The sequence below is a fragment of the Passer domesticus genome, chromosome 2 (genome assembly GCF_036417665.1).
Source record: "Passer domesticus isolate bPasDom1 chromosome 2, bPasDom1.hap1, whole genome shotgun sequence".
In the NCBI taxonomy this organism is placed as follows: Eukaryota; Metazoa; Chordata; class Aves; order Passeriformes; family Passeridae; genus Passer; species Passer domesticus.
In genome coordinates, this window is record NC_087475.1 from 53,937,843 (window position 1) to 53,950,620 (window position 12,778).

The 12,778-nt window shown below is 37.6% G+C and overlaps 1 long non-coding RNA gene across 1 annotated transcript in view; it reads left to right on the plus strand.

Annotated features, from left to right (window-relative positions):
• The first annotated feature begins 7,383 nt into the window (after nt 1–7,383).
• Nucleotides 7,384–12,778, plus strand: part of LOC135295422 (uncharacterized) — a 31,819-nt gene continuing 26,424 nt past the window's right edge. The window contains exon 1 of the long non-coding RNA XR_010357515.1: nt 7,384–7,746. This is a non-coding gene — a long non-coding RNA (uncharacterized LOC135295422). The remainder of the gene's footprint in view (nt 7,747–12,778) is intronic.

Here is a 12,778-nt window from a genome sequence, read left to right on the forward strand (position 1 = left end):
ATATTTTGTATGACAGACTCTTGGTTAAAGAAATCACTTGGGGGATTAGAGTTCAGTATCCTTAATCTAAAGGATTTCAGACACTTTTTACTTTCTTCCTCTTAAGGAGTATGCCCTGATCACCACACAAGCATGAGGGAGGAAAGCGGGAAATAAGAGGGAAAAAACAAAATGGGAATACCCTTTCCACCTCATGTTGAAGCTCTGTCACTGATTAGTCAAGAAAGCAAGATTCATGAGCCCTGCAAGAGAAAAATAACTCTTCACCTTTAGAGCTAAGAAATTCATAGCTAAGGAGAGGCACCAACACCTGCTCAGACCAGTTACAGCTGTGAAAAACTTGAAATATTTAAGGTGCTTTAACCATAAAAATTTAAAAGCAAGTATAATTTAGAATCAATGTTTAACCTTTTTTTCCTAATATATTTTTTTAAAGTTTGAAATTGCTCAGAATTTTTTTTTGTCTTCTGTAAAGCTTGCTGAATAGTCTCTTAAAGAATTGTTAGTTATTTTTTAGGTCTTCACATCCTTGGCCCTAAGTCCATAGCAGATAGAACTGTCCTGTTGTACTTCTGCCTATCCACGAAGCCTCTGTCCCTCACTATCACCGGCTAAATGCAGTAGAGTTTACTGGAAACAGAGAGTGATGCTGCAAGTTATCTCATGATTGTACTGGTAACAGACCTAATAGTGATATTGCAGAGATAACTGAAATTCACTACTCTTCAGACAAAACCAGGATCCCTCATTCAGCAGCCAGAAAGCAACTTGGTGAATCATAAGAGAATTTGCTACTTTTCCACAGATATCCTCTATATTTTTTTTAATTTTTTTTATTTTTAAGAAAAGTAAGCTGAAACAATGGGAATGTAATATTGGCTCCAGCAATGTGCCTTTAATATCTTTCCACCTTCCGATTGCTGTTGTGAACAGACATAGATACTCCATCAAATTATCTAAAAGAGTCCAGGTTCACCTCACAAGAAAATATCTCTCTCTTATATTTATTTACTTATATTTTAATTTATTTATCATAGGACCTGCATCCTTACCCCACTGATTTGCCATGTTTTTTCTTTAGTGCAAAAATTAATGTATGATACAGTTCATTACAAAAGTATCATGGACAGAGTATCTAACATATAGCAAATGCAAGGCAGGAGTGCAGACTCTCAGGCAATTAAAAGTTTAGGGTATGTCTTTGTAAATGCCACACCAGCCAGAGTCTTTCATCAGATAATGACCCAAAACACATTAGCAATACTGCCAGAGGGAAGTAACAGATAGTTACGATGGCAGTCACATTCTTGGACAAATCAGTATTTGGATATTAAACGGGCAAATGTTGAACTACTGACTGGATAGGGTTTTCAGGTGAACTCTGAATTAGATTTTCTCTTACCAGTCATCTTGCTCAATATGAATGAATTTAAAGGGACAGAAATTTTTTTTTTTTTTTGGAAGAAGAAATTCAGAGGAGAATTCATTAAGTTAAGTAAATAATTCTGAGTATTGCAGGTGTGGGAATTCCCTGATGCTGCAGCCCATCATTCAAATTTAGTTTGTTTAACATAGCATATAAAGAATTAGCAATGACAGTGGTTGCATTTATTAAAATAATGTTGATCTTTAAAAGATTAAAAAAAACCCAAAAAAAACAGATGCCTATTTCTTACAATTCATAGTATATTATAAATACCTTAGATTTTAAAATATGCGTCTACTTATTATTTCATAATCAGACACTGGTACAGTATTTCTTTTCAACCATTGATTTGTGTTAGTCTTGCAGATACACACAATATGATACAGGTAATGTGTCAGTCTAAATCAAAAGAGAGTGTTTTGTGAGATCCTGGGGGTCATCCAAGCTTCCACAGTTTTTAGAAGGAGCAATAGGGAAGAAACACTAATCTCAGAAAAGAAAGAGCAACTGACCATCACTGATAGGAATCTGCTGGTCTGCAATTACATCAAAGATGTTTATAGGGATATCAAATGAAAGTCAGAATAATAACATTTGAATTCAGATTTTGAACAAAACAAAATATAGGGATTTAGTTAATCTTATTATAGAGAGTGTGGTCAGCTGTTGAGTTTGGATACAGTTTTGAATATTATCTGAAACATATTTGTGGTGATCTCATGGGGTTCAGCAATGGCTTTGTCCTGATGACAAATGAATGATGTCCTGTTGTCCTCATGGATGACCAATCTTTGTAGCATATGGTTCACCATTTTTCCTATAAAAGGATCTTTGCAGAGGGTAATTTTGAGAGAATTGAATAATATCCAATTTCTTCAACTCAAGAGTTACTCCTGCCTGCAGTGAATCTGAATAATCCAGCACACAAATTCCTTGAAATTAAAATTAATCATCATACTTCCTTCCTCTCTGTTTACCTCTCTGCCTTGGACACAGTCCTGTACACCAGCACAATCCTGCATACTGTTCTGAACAGTTAAATACAAATGCAATTTCTGGAGCTCATCAATGACTGAGGGACTGAACTTCATCTTTGCATTTGTGAAGATGTCTTTGCCTTAGAGAGTGGAATTATGAAGGATGAAATATTTAGGAAGTCAGAATTTGCAAAATCAGTTAATGTTTAAGAAAAGCCAACGATACATAATTTATCAAGCAATTCTCAATGTTTACATTTCTAGTTATAAATCAAACTGTGTCAGAGAACATCAATTTTGATAAAGATGGAAACATGGTTATCTGTACAAGTATATTCAGAGGGATCCCTGTCACAGTTTTAAACAGGCCAAGCAACAGCTCAGGACAATTCAGACATTAGCAAAAGCCATGGACTGTTCCCAAAATTCCATATCTCCTCCCAGATGTGGGGCAGTGTAGGTAAGTATAAGACTTTAGTTGAACAGATAGGAACATAGTGTGCTGGTTTATCTCAAGTTCAGGGAATAGACTCTATTTTTTTATTATTTTAATAATAGATAAATACTCTAGAACATCCTCTAAATATTTTTTTCTTCACAGATTGCTCTGCAACCAGAAATCTAAGCCACTTCGTTAGAAAAAGAATACTTTTACTTTAATCCAATCTACTGAAAAGTTGATCATGAAGGATGCCTGCTGTTTTCCTATGCATGTATTTATACTCTCAATTTATTGTTGAATAGATGATCAAACCACAAGAATGTCAATTTGAAGGCAAGTTCAAACTCCTATTTGATTTCATTCTTATTTGAAGCTGAAATAAATATTCTCATTACAGAACAGACATAGTTTGATCTAGAAAATAAGACACCATGTTTCAATATGATCTGACTGGAAGCTGCCTTTGATCACTTAAATACAAAATTACATATGTATAGACAATTTCAGTTCCCGTGACCCTCCGAAAGGTGAAGCTACTACACTAAAATCACTATAAGTTATAACTAACTATTAAAGAAATAATTTCAAAATTTAATTATAATCAAATTTTGAGTTATATTTCAAAATATTCTGGAGTCATAACTTTTAATTTCTTTTTCTAAAACACTGGTGTAGAAGTGAAAAAAAATTGTATCATTGCAAGTAATTAAATATTTCTCTACCAGAAACATTTGGCAAGATTTCCAATTAAATCTTCTTTATAGTTGTATTAAAAGACAGCTCTAGGGTTTTGATATTTATTCACAGAGCGTATGTACCACAAAAAGTAACTGTGCATGTAACTTCCTGATGAAGAACTTGAGTTGTCCTAAGTGTTTTGTCTCATTTGTTAAAAGTTAGTTTTAGCTCAACCATTCAATTTTTTGTCACAATTTTGGTATTATATACCTTTCTTAGAAGGTGGCCTAAGTACTTCAAGGTCATTTCATATCTAGTAATGCAGTGCTAATAATAATAATTTTCACTAATATTATCAAGCTTATAAGCTTGATATTAAGCTTATATAAAAGTTTTGTAAACTTATATAAAAGTTTTGATCTGTTGGCAACAAACCATACAAATAATGTTGAAGGCCTTTAAGATCTGCTAAATTGCTGCGGGGTTTGTGGTGGTTTTTGGTTTGAGTTGGTTTGGGGTTTTTTCTGTCCAAAATTTGAAGAGATCAGATTTTAAAATTTATATTCTTCATTTGTGTTTCAATAAAGCCATTTCTCTTTCTCCCATGCTTAACCCAAAAACTGATTTTATGCTTATTAACAAGCATGTAAATGCTTTTCATTCAAAGTCTTTAGATGATTTAGGTAAATAGTTGACTTTTAGTCATGGAAGCCTTTCCAGGAATAGAAGGGTAGGCCAATACCCTTCTATTATAAGAATCATCTACTATTTACCCAACACTAAATTATCTACATGCTCTTTTTTTCAGATGGAAGTCCTTCTTACTGTCAACCACTGGGATGAAAACTGACCAAAATCTGAAAGTCACATGAATAGTTGATTTTGCATTCAACAAATGAGTATTAAGTACATTGTGAAGCACAGAATTAGTTAGTGTAGGAAATTTTAAGTGGAAAAGTTAATATTTTAGGACTTACAAAAGCCAACGCATGTGCAACATTAAGAACAGAATAAGTTTAACAATGTAAGGAGAGCTGTATGTGCACTGCTTTGCCCACATACTAAGTTGTATAAAATTTGATAATGAAATACCAGTCTTCATAACAATGAAGGAAATTATAAGAAAATAAAATATGTCTTCAGGTCAATTTTTTTTCCAGTTAATGACTTAATATACAGAAATAAGAATAAATACTAATTCAATGCTTGCAAGTAAATCTTCTGCCTAAATATTAACATTTGCATATGAACTAAGGGTTTGATTCAGTGAGTCCATTACCATGTCAAGACACATCCCATTGGGTTTTCACCTTCCTGTGCAGTGTTACACAAATATCCCACAGGTCCTATGCAGCTTCTATCAATCAAAAATAAAGTCACAGATACACTAGATATTCTAGGCTGTCCTAAATGGCATTGGATACCTTTTATTAGGACGAATCAAACTAAATATCCAAGGAGTATAACAGGAACCTTACAACCCATGATCAATGCCACATGGAAGATGTAGTGAAATTGCGTTGCTTGCAATACAGAAATTAACCTGCACCACAGAAATTCATCTCACTGTTAGACATTGACTAGAATTAAATTAAATTCAAAAGGTTTACACTGTATGTACAGAGAAAGGTTATTCCTTTTATGCATTTTTATTTTCACAGTTAAAGATTTATTGAACTTTTCCAACAAAGAAAACATCTTTGTTGTGCTGAACAGAAAATAAAGTACGAAGAAATAACAGAAATATATGGAAGAAATTTTATGAAAGTCATAATCTAAAGAAGTTCAATGACATATTGTGAAAAACAGCACACAAAAATAGAATCTGGAAGACTGGTTTTTGCTTTTCAGTGACAACAGAACATGGACACAAAATCCCAATAATTAAAACTGTGTAAATGGACATTTTTAATGTGGCTATTAAAAAATATAGGATTTAGTAGCCCTCATAATCCTCATGAAGTTGCACATATTTTGTAGCTCTGGATCTGTAAAAAGTCCAGCACCATATAGAGAATCAAGGGAAACATCTTGGGAGAAAAAACTCTGGAGATGTATGAAAAGGTAAGCCCAAGGTCAAGAGTCAGTAGCAGGAACAGAGAATTAAAAATTGATCAGGAGTTAAATGGAAGAGGTAAAAAAGAACTAGGACCTAGAGTCATTCAAGTGTCTCAAGTGACATCAGGAATGAAGCAGAGAAACAGACAAAAACAGCTGTTCTAGCCCACAGCTAGCTACCTCTTGAACACTCTAATGGCTGTTAAATATTCAGTCCAACAGGTACAAACAGTTTAAAACAAATTCAGTTTTTCTTATTAGAGGAAATTGATATGAAAGTTTTGAGTACCAGAATCAGAATCAATTAGGCTGGAAAAGACCTCTGAGATCATTGAATCCAGCCCAGGACCCAACATCACCACATCAACTAGACCATGGCACAAAGTGCTTCATACAGTCTTTCGTTAACTTGAGGCAGCCCAGAAGTTTTTAGTGTGGAGGATAACTTTTTGTCACAGCTGGTGAAGGAGCCCACCAGGGGAGGGACTATGTTAGATCTGTTGTTTGCAAATAGAGATGGACTGGTGGGAAATGAGATGGTTGGAGGCAACTAGGGGCACAGTGATCATAAAATTATAAAGTTCTCAATATTTGGTGAAATGAGGAGGAACATCAATAAGACTTTTACATTGGACTTCCAGAGGGCAGACTTTGGCCTGTTGAGGAGACTTACTGAAAAACTTCCTTGGGAAGCATCCCTCAAAAACAAGAGTACAGGAAAAATGGGACTGCCTCAAAATGGATTGAGGACACAGGAACAGACTGTGTGCGAAAAGATGAGTTAATGAGAAAAATATTCAGCCTGGAGGGGCAACAGGATTTTAAAGAATCTTCGGAATAAAACCAGGATGTATCATCTTTGGAAGGAGGGTCAGATGTCTCAGGAAGTATTCAAGGAGGTTGCTAGGGCATGTAGGAAAAAATCAGAGAGGCCAAAGCCCAGTTTGAACTTAATTTGCAAGCTTTTGTAAAGGATAGTAAAAAATGTTTCTGCAAATATATTAACGGCAAAAGGAAGGATAAGACCAAATGTTGTTCTCTACTGCATGTGGGAGGGAACTTATTAACTGCAGATGAGGAAAAGGCAGAGGTGCTTAACACCTTCTTTACTTCAGTTTTCAGTGGGAAGACATGCCCTGTGAGGAACAACTGAGGGAGCTGGGGTGTTTAGCCAGGAGTAAAGGAGACTCAGGGGTGACCTTACCACTCTCCACAAGTTCCTGAAAGGTGGTTGTAGTCAGGTGGGGATTGGTCTCTTTCTACCAGGCAGCAACTGGCAGAAGATGACACAGTCTTAACCTGCACCAAGGGAAATATAGGTTGGATATTTGGAAAATTTTTTTTACGGAAATAGTGATAAAGTACTGGAATTGTCTGCCCAAGGAGGTGATAGAGTCACCATCCCTAGATGTGTTTAAAAAAGATTGGATGTGGCACTTGGTGCCACAATTTATTTGAGGTGTTGGGGTGTCATGGTTTGAGGCTGGCACAATGCCAGTGCCTCCATGAAAATACAACTTCCCTAGTGGCTTCTGTGAGATGTGATCAGGAACAGAGCAAAGTAGGCTCCAACTTAGGAGTAAAGGAAACAAACTTTATTAACTACAATATCTAAAAAGGAACAGACACAGCACTAAGAATGAACACCCTCCAAATACATTCTTCCTCCTCCCCCCATTTCCTTCACAGCATGAAATAACACCATAGATTTCCACCCCATCACCATCTCTCAGATAATCAACTTTCAGTCCATCACCACCCCTTAAATGATCAACCCTCAAGTCCATCAGGGAGACAGGAGTCCACCCTTGCACCATAGGCTTCCCCCGGAAACACAATTGAAACCTCTTGTGTTTCCGTGTCACTCGTGGCATTGCCCGGAGAACATCGGCCCTCGTGACTTCTTCCCCCCCAGGTCCAGTGCTCTCACCACTGCACATGGACCAGGATTGCCTTTAGGGCTCCCCGTTTAAGGATGCCCCGCCCAGTTCCAACAAAAGCAGCAGTCTCTCAACTTCGGGACACCAGTCCCCCCCAAATTTACCCCCTGGGGCTGAGGGGCCTCGTGAACAGAGATCTTCCTTTCCACTGAAGACAGAGGGCATCCCACACCCTCCTCAGCCGTCTCTGTTCACTCCACTGCTTCACTTCTCTTTTGATTCAAGGTATTGCCTCCCACTAAGCGCAGTCTCTGTGTTACAGGAAAGACATGGTTCTGTCCATGGCCATACAAGAAAAGAGTCCAGACCAAGGTCACTCCATCATCTCCTCCCACCTCTTCTGACATTTCTAACGTGCATCAACTTTCATTACACTTGCTCATTTCCTCCTGCTTCGTCTCTCTCTCCTCATTCAGATTCAGGAGGATCAGTATTTGTAAGGTTTCCATTATTCTAGAAAGGGGTTAAAATCTTTGCCTCTGTCTGCCCAGAACTTCCAGGGACGGTGCCGCATCCCCCACTTCTGGCCAGCTGTGCTGCCAGCACAATATCAAACCTCAAGGCAGCACAGGCACTGGCTCTCTCTCTCTCCATCTCCCAGGGGGTGTGTGTGTGGCGGGTGGGGGGCCTGATGCTTCTCAGGGCTCCTCCACCCTTCCATCTTGCAAGGCCTTCACCCCCCTCCTCTGCCCGAGGCTCCGGCCTCCCTCACCCAGCTGCATGGCTTCCCTCCTCCAGCCAGCTCTGGCTGGGCAGGGGAGCTCTGAGCTCCTTCACTGACCGGGACCAAGAGAGAGTTCTCCTGGGAGTTCTTGATTTTAACCCCCTGTGTTCTCAGAGGCAGTCCATACCTTCAGTGGCCAAACCAGGTGCCAATATTCAAATCCAAGCACTGATTGGTTTGACCACAACCTCCTAAAAAACTCACTTCGTTCTCAACCTATGACATGGTGCATGGGTTGGACTCGATGATCTTTAAGGTCTCTTCCAACCTAGTGATTCTGTGGTTAACTTGATTTTGCACAAAAGTGAATGTTTGTAACTACACAGGAGATAACAAGGAGAAAAAAACAGCAACATTCCAAGAGCAACTCCTGTCAAACAATCCTCTTTATAAATTTTTTCCTAATTATGACAGGGTAGCAAACCTTGTAGATAAAGAAGATGCTGCAGATTTTCCATATCTTGATTTTACAAAGGCCTTTTATGCATTGCTATTACTAATGAGCCTTGCCAAATATCTAGGAAGTATCAGGTTTTTCAGGAGTCTACTAAGCAGTCAATGCAACTTAGTAATAATGATTTGGACAACACAATAGGAAGACAGGCTTAAAAGTGAAAATTACCCTAGCCAACTGAAAAAGCAGCATGATAAAATAACATGACATCTTTTAAGACTGTGTCTGAAGTCCTATAATTAAGTATAAATAATCTTCCCATATACAAGTTAAAAGCAACAGATTATATTGCAGCTACAGCAAAAGTTCTGGGAATTTTAATGGCCGAATAATGCACTTAGTGAAATAAGGAAAATATCCTAATGGAAATAATTACAATTTTATGTCTATCTTTAAGGCCTTGAAAAATGTAAACATTTGAAACACTCTGGTACAAATTATTTGACTTTTTTTCCACTGAAAAAGGGTGATGGTCTCCCTGTTCTGTAGTCACCAAAACCATATGAAAGATAAAATAGATCCTTTCAAATGGCATTAAACACCTATATTTAGGAAACTGAACCAATGTCCAGGTATTGACATATAAGCTACATGTTTACAGGTAGTCAATGGAGATACAGCCAATATGCACAGGAGAGTCTGTAGGGATTTGGCTCTTTTATGTAAGGATAGGTTTGAGTAATGGCATGTGGTGTCCCAAAGGCTTGAGAAATCTATATGGGTAGAGCAGATTTAATACAAGGAGTTAGAGAAGACCTTTGCCATCCTGAAACCACAGTACTGGTTCAGAGAGCATGTCCCAAAGCATTCCAAATGAGCACTTATGTAATTCTTTAGCTTAAACTTTTGATCCATTGTTGTACTTTAGACTAAATCACTGCTGTTGGCTGTTTTGGCCGTGTAGTCAGCTACTCTACAGGAAGTTATCAGATCTATATCAGGTGTGTAGCTGTAGAAAATAATGTAGGTATCTATAGCATGAATATCTCATGTGGGGCCATGAGGGCACGAAGAGGCCTGACTGTCCCTGACCAGTCCCCCTGGGCTCTGCCTACTTTACCGATGGCCTGTCAGTATTCCCTGGCATCTGTCAGCCCCTGCCTCAGTGACACCACAGTAAGGCCATTCTCCAGCTCCCCACAGCCCTGCCCTGCCCAGCTATGGGTCCCACCAAGTTACCACCTCTGGATTTGCTTGCTGACCTTGTCTCAGCCTGTATCCCAGCCTGATGTCCAGGGCTTGCTGGTGGCCCCCAGCTGTCCTGGTCCTGGCTGTTGGCTAGGACTGACCCTGGCAGCCAAACCCTGAGGAGTCCCCCAGCTCCCAGGCTCTAGCCCATGCAGCACCCTTGTAGTCAGTCCTACTAAAGTGCTGTTATCATACTGTGATTTCTTACTGAGCATAAACTATGGTATAGCAAAGGTTATTGCCTTCACTGTGAAAATAACCAGATAAATAAATTTATAGTGTTTAATATGATATAATGGCCTCCTCTTCCTTAAATTTAGTGTATATATTTAAAATCCTTCTGTTTTTCATTAGTTACTCCATATTTCATGATGATGACTAGTATAAAAAAATTAAAATAGGATAATAGGATACACTGTACAAAACTGCAAACAAATTAATAGAAAAAAGTACCGGAAAATGTCCTGGAGATGGCAAAGTAGTCCTTAATGTAGTAGTGATCAGTAAGTTTACACAAGATTTGTTCTTTGTAAATGGGATGTCAGAAGAAAGAAAGATCACCTTAAATAATTCATTTTGGGTCAAACATATAACATACAGAAGATGCTGAAAATTGTTTCAGTTCTCACAATTCCCAGTACTAACTTTACCCATTAGGATTTAACGATGCTTTGGCTCTGACGGAATTGCTCCAACACAGAAGCCTAGTAAACCAGCGATTCTGAACTGACTCCTACCCCAACATAGCTATGAAAGAGAGGGAGGTGCCATGAATTTTTTCTGCTGGCAGCTTCACTACAGCTAAATTAAGAAGCAGCTTTACCAGCTAGTGAGTTGTTGATGGGAAGTATGAAAGTATTAGCATCTGCCCATTTTTAGAATTTTCATTGGAGATGTCCTTAAAATGCCTATCTCCTTCCATCAGTTGTCTGAGCTGCTTAGTTTAGACTCAAATGTTAATTTCAGATTTGCTGCAACATTAATTAAGACTGATTCACTCAAGCTTTCTAAGCTAATTAGATGAATTATAATTACTCCAAAATATATAGCAGTCTTCTATTTGTGATAAAACTTTTGTTTGAAACCTTTACATTTCCCAACAAATCATTTTAGACTGCTAACTCAAGAATGAAAGGCTGGGCAGATTGCAGCCTAAATGTTATATTTTATCTTGCCTGCTACATCTTCTTCCTCTCCACATATGTGCAGATGAATTTATGAAAAATACATTGCAAACATGAATTATAAACTCCCAGAACATATGGCAGCCCATAAAGAAGAAAACCTCCATAAAAGCTTTGCTGAAAATGAAAAGCTTTTATTTTCCAGAAAAAAAACACCATAGCCAGCAAGCCTACAACCACTACTGGTGGTCCACATCCTCTGCTAAAGGTGCAAGAGCACTCCTTGTTTGATACAATGCCACATGGGCTACTGTGATGGTTATGAAAAGGAAACAATGTGCACCACATTGCAAAACTGGTCCCGATATAGACTCTCTTAAGGTAGACACAGATCCTTTGACATGGAATGGAAACTAAAGCACCTCATGGCTCTCTGCTTATTGATCACCTTTCAGACCTCAACTGCTTGGGAAAAGCAGGTACTATCTGAAGTAAATTTAAATTTACAGAGGAGGAAACTACAGGCAGCTGCCATGAAAGAAATGAATTATGTAATGCCTGAAGGATACTAGACACAGCCAAGAAGGTGAATTTTACCAGTATGTGAGATGGATATATAAAACAACAAAAAGGATGACTGTGCATCTCAATATGCATAATTAGTGTACACAGAAACTGAGTTTGGAAAAAAGTCTGAGGCTTTACCACTGAAGTCCTCTTTTAGTGTCTTAATGATATAAATCCATTAATAGACAACAAATTTCAGGTGAAAGTTAAATGTCTTGGAGAGGTGAAATGACTCCTATTTTGAACAATTATAACATAACCCAAAAAGTAATGACAATCGGTAAAGGTTTTGAGAAATATGGGGAAAATACTGAAAATATAAACAATCTGGTATTTTTTTTTATATGTACAGTCAAATTCTCTGTAGTTGTGCCTACAATATTATACTGTCTCTGTCAAATTGTACACACTGAATTGGGAATATTTCAGAAAATCTGTTGGAGTTTCAAACATTCTTGCACTTCGTACACTGTTTCATGCTGATCTTCTCACTGATTTTTAAAGCTTAAATTATTCCTTATCTCATTCATAGGCATCTCTGGTATCTCAGTTGATAAACAATAAACTTTCATTTTGTCCCCTTTTTTAAGTAGATATTCAGGAGCATTAATGCATCCCAGATAATAAGTTTTAGGGGGGTATTTTTGCTTACTCAATTTTAATATAATTACATTATTTACTTCAGGGTTAAATATTACTAAGACTGTATTTCTTTTTCTGCTGCAGGAGCCACCTATTTATGCAATGAAAAAGTTTTGTGCAAAATCATGCATGTGTGAGATCTGCAGTACTATCAATTTCCTAGTCTGATCTTACTAGATTTGTACATCCTAGTGATATGACATTTTCCTAAGTGTATTGCTACCTTGTATTTATCTAAATTAATTCCTTTGCTCTGAGGGAACTTCTTATGACAGGGTGTAATCAATCAATCATGCTCTGTTTGTAGTAATTCAGCATGACAAGTCATACTTCCACATTTGAGTGACCAGATTCATTTTGAATGTTTACACATGTAGCATTGCTGCATCTTTGCAGCTTCTTAGTGCCAAGTTCATCACTGTTATTCTCAGCTCACAGTAAAAATCAAATGTAGCTGTCTCTATCCAAAGAAGGTGATGGACTCAAGGAATATAAAAAAATAACAAACTTGTCTGGTACTAAACACAACTTGTCTCTAAATACAGCATTGATCGGAGA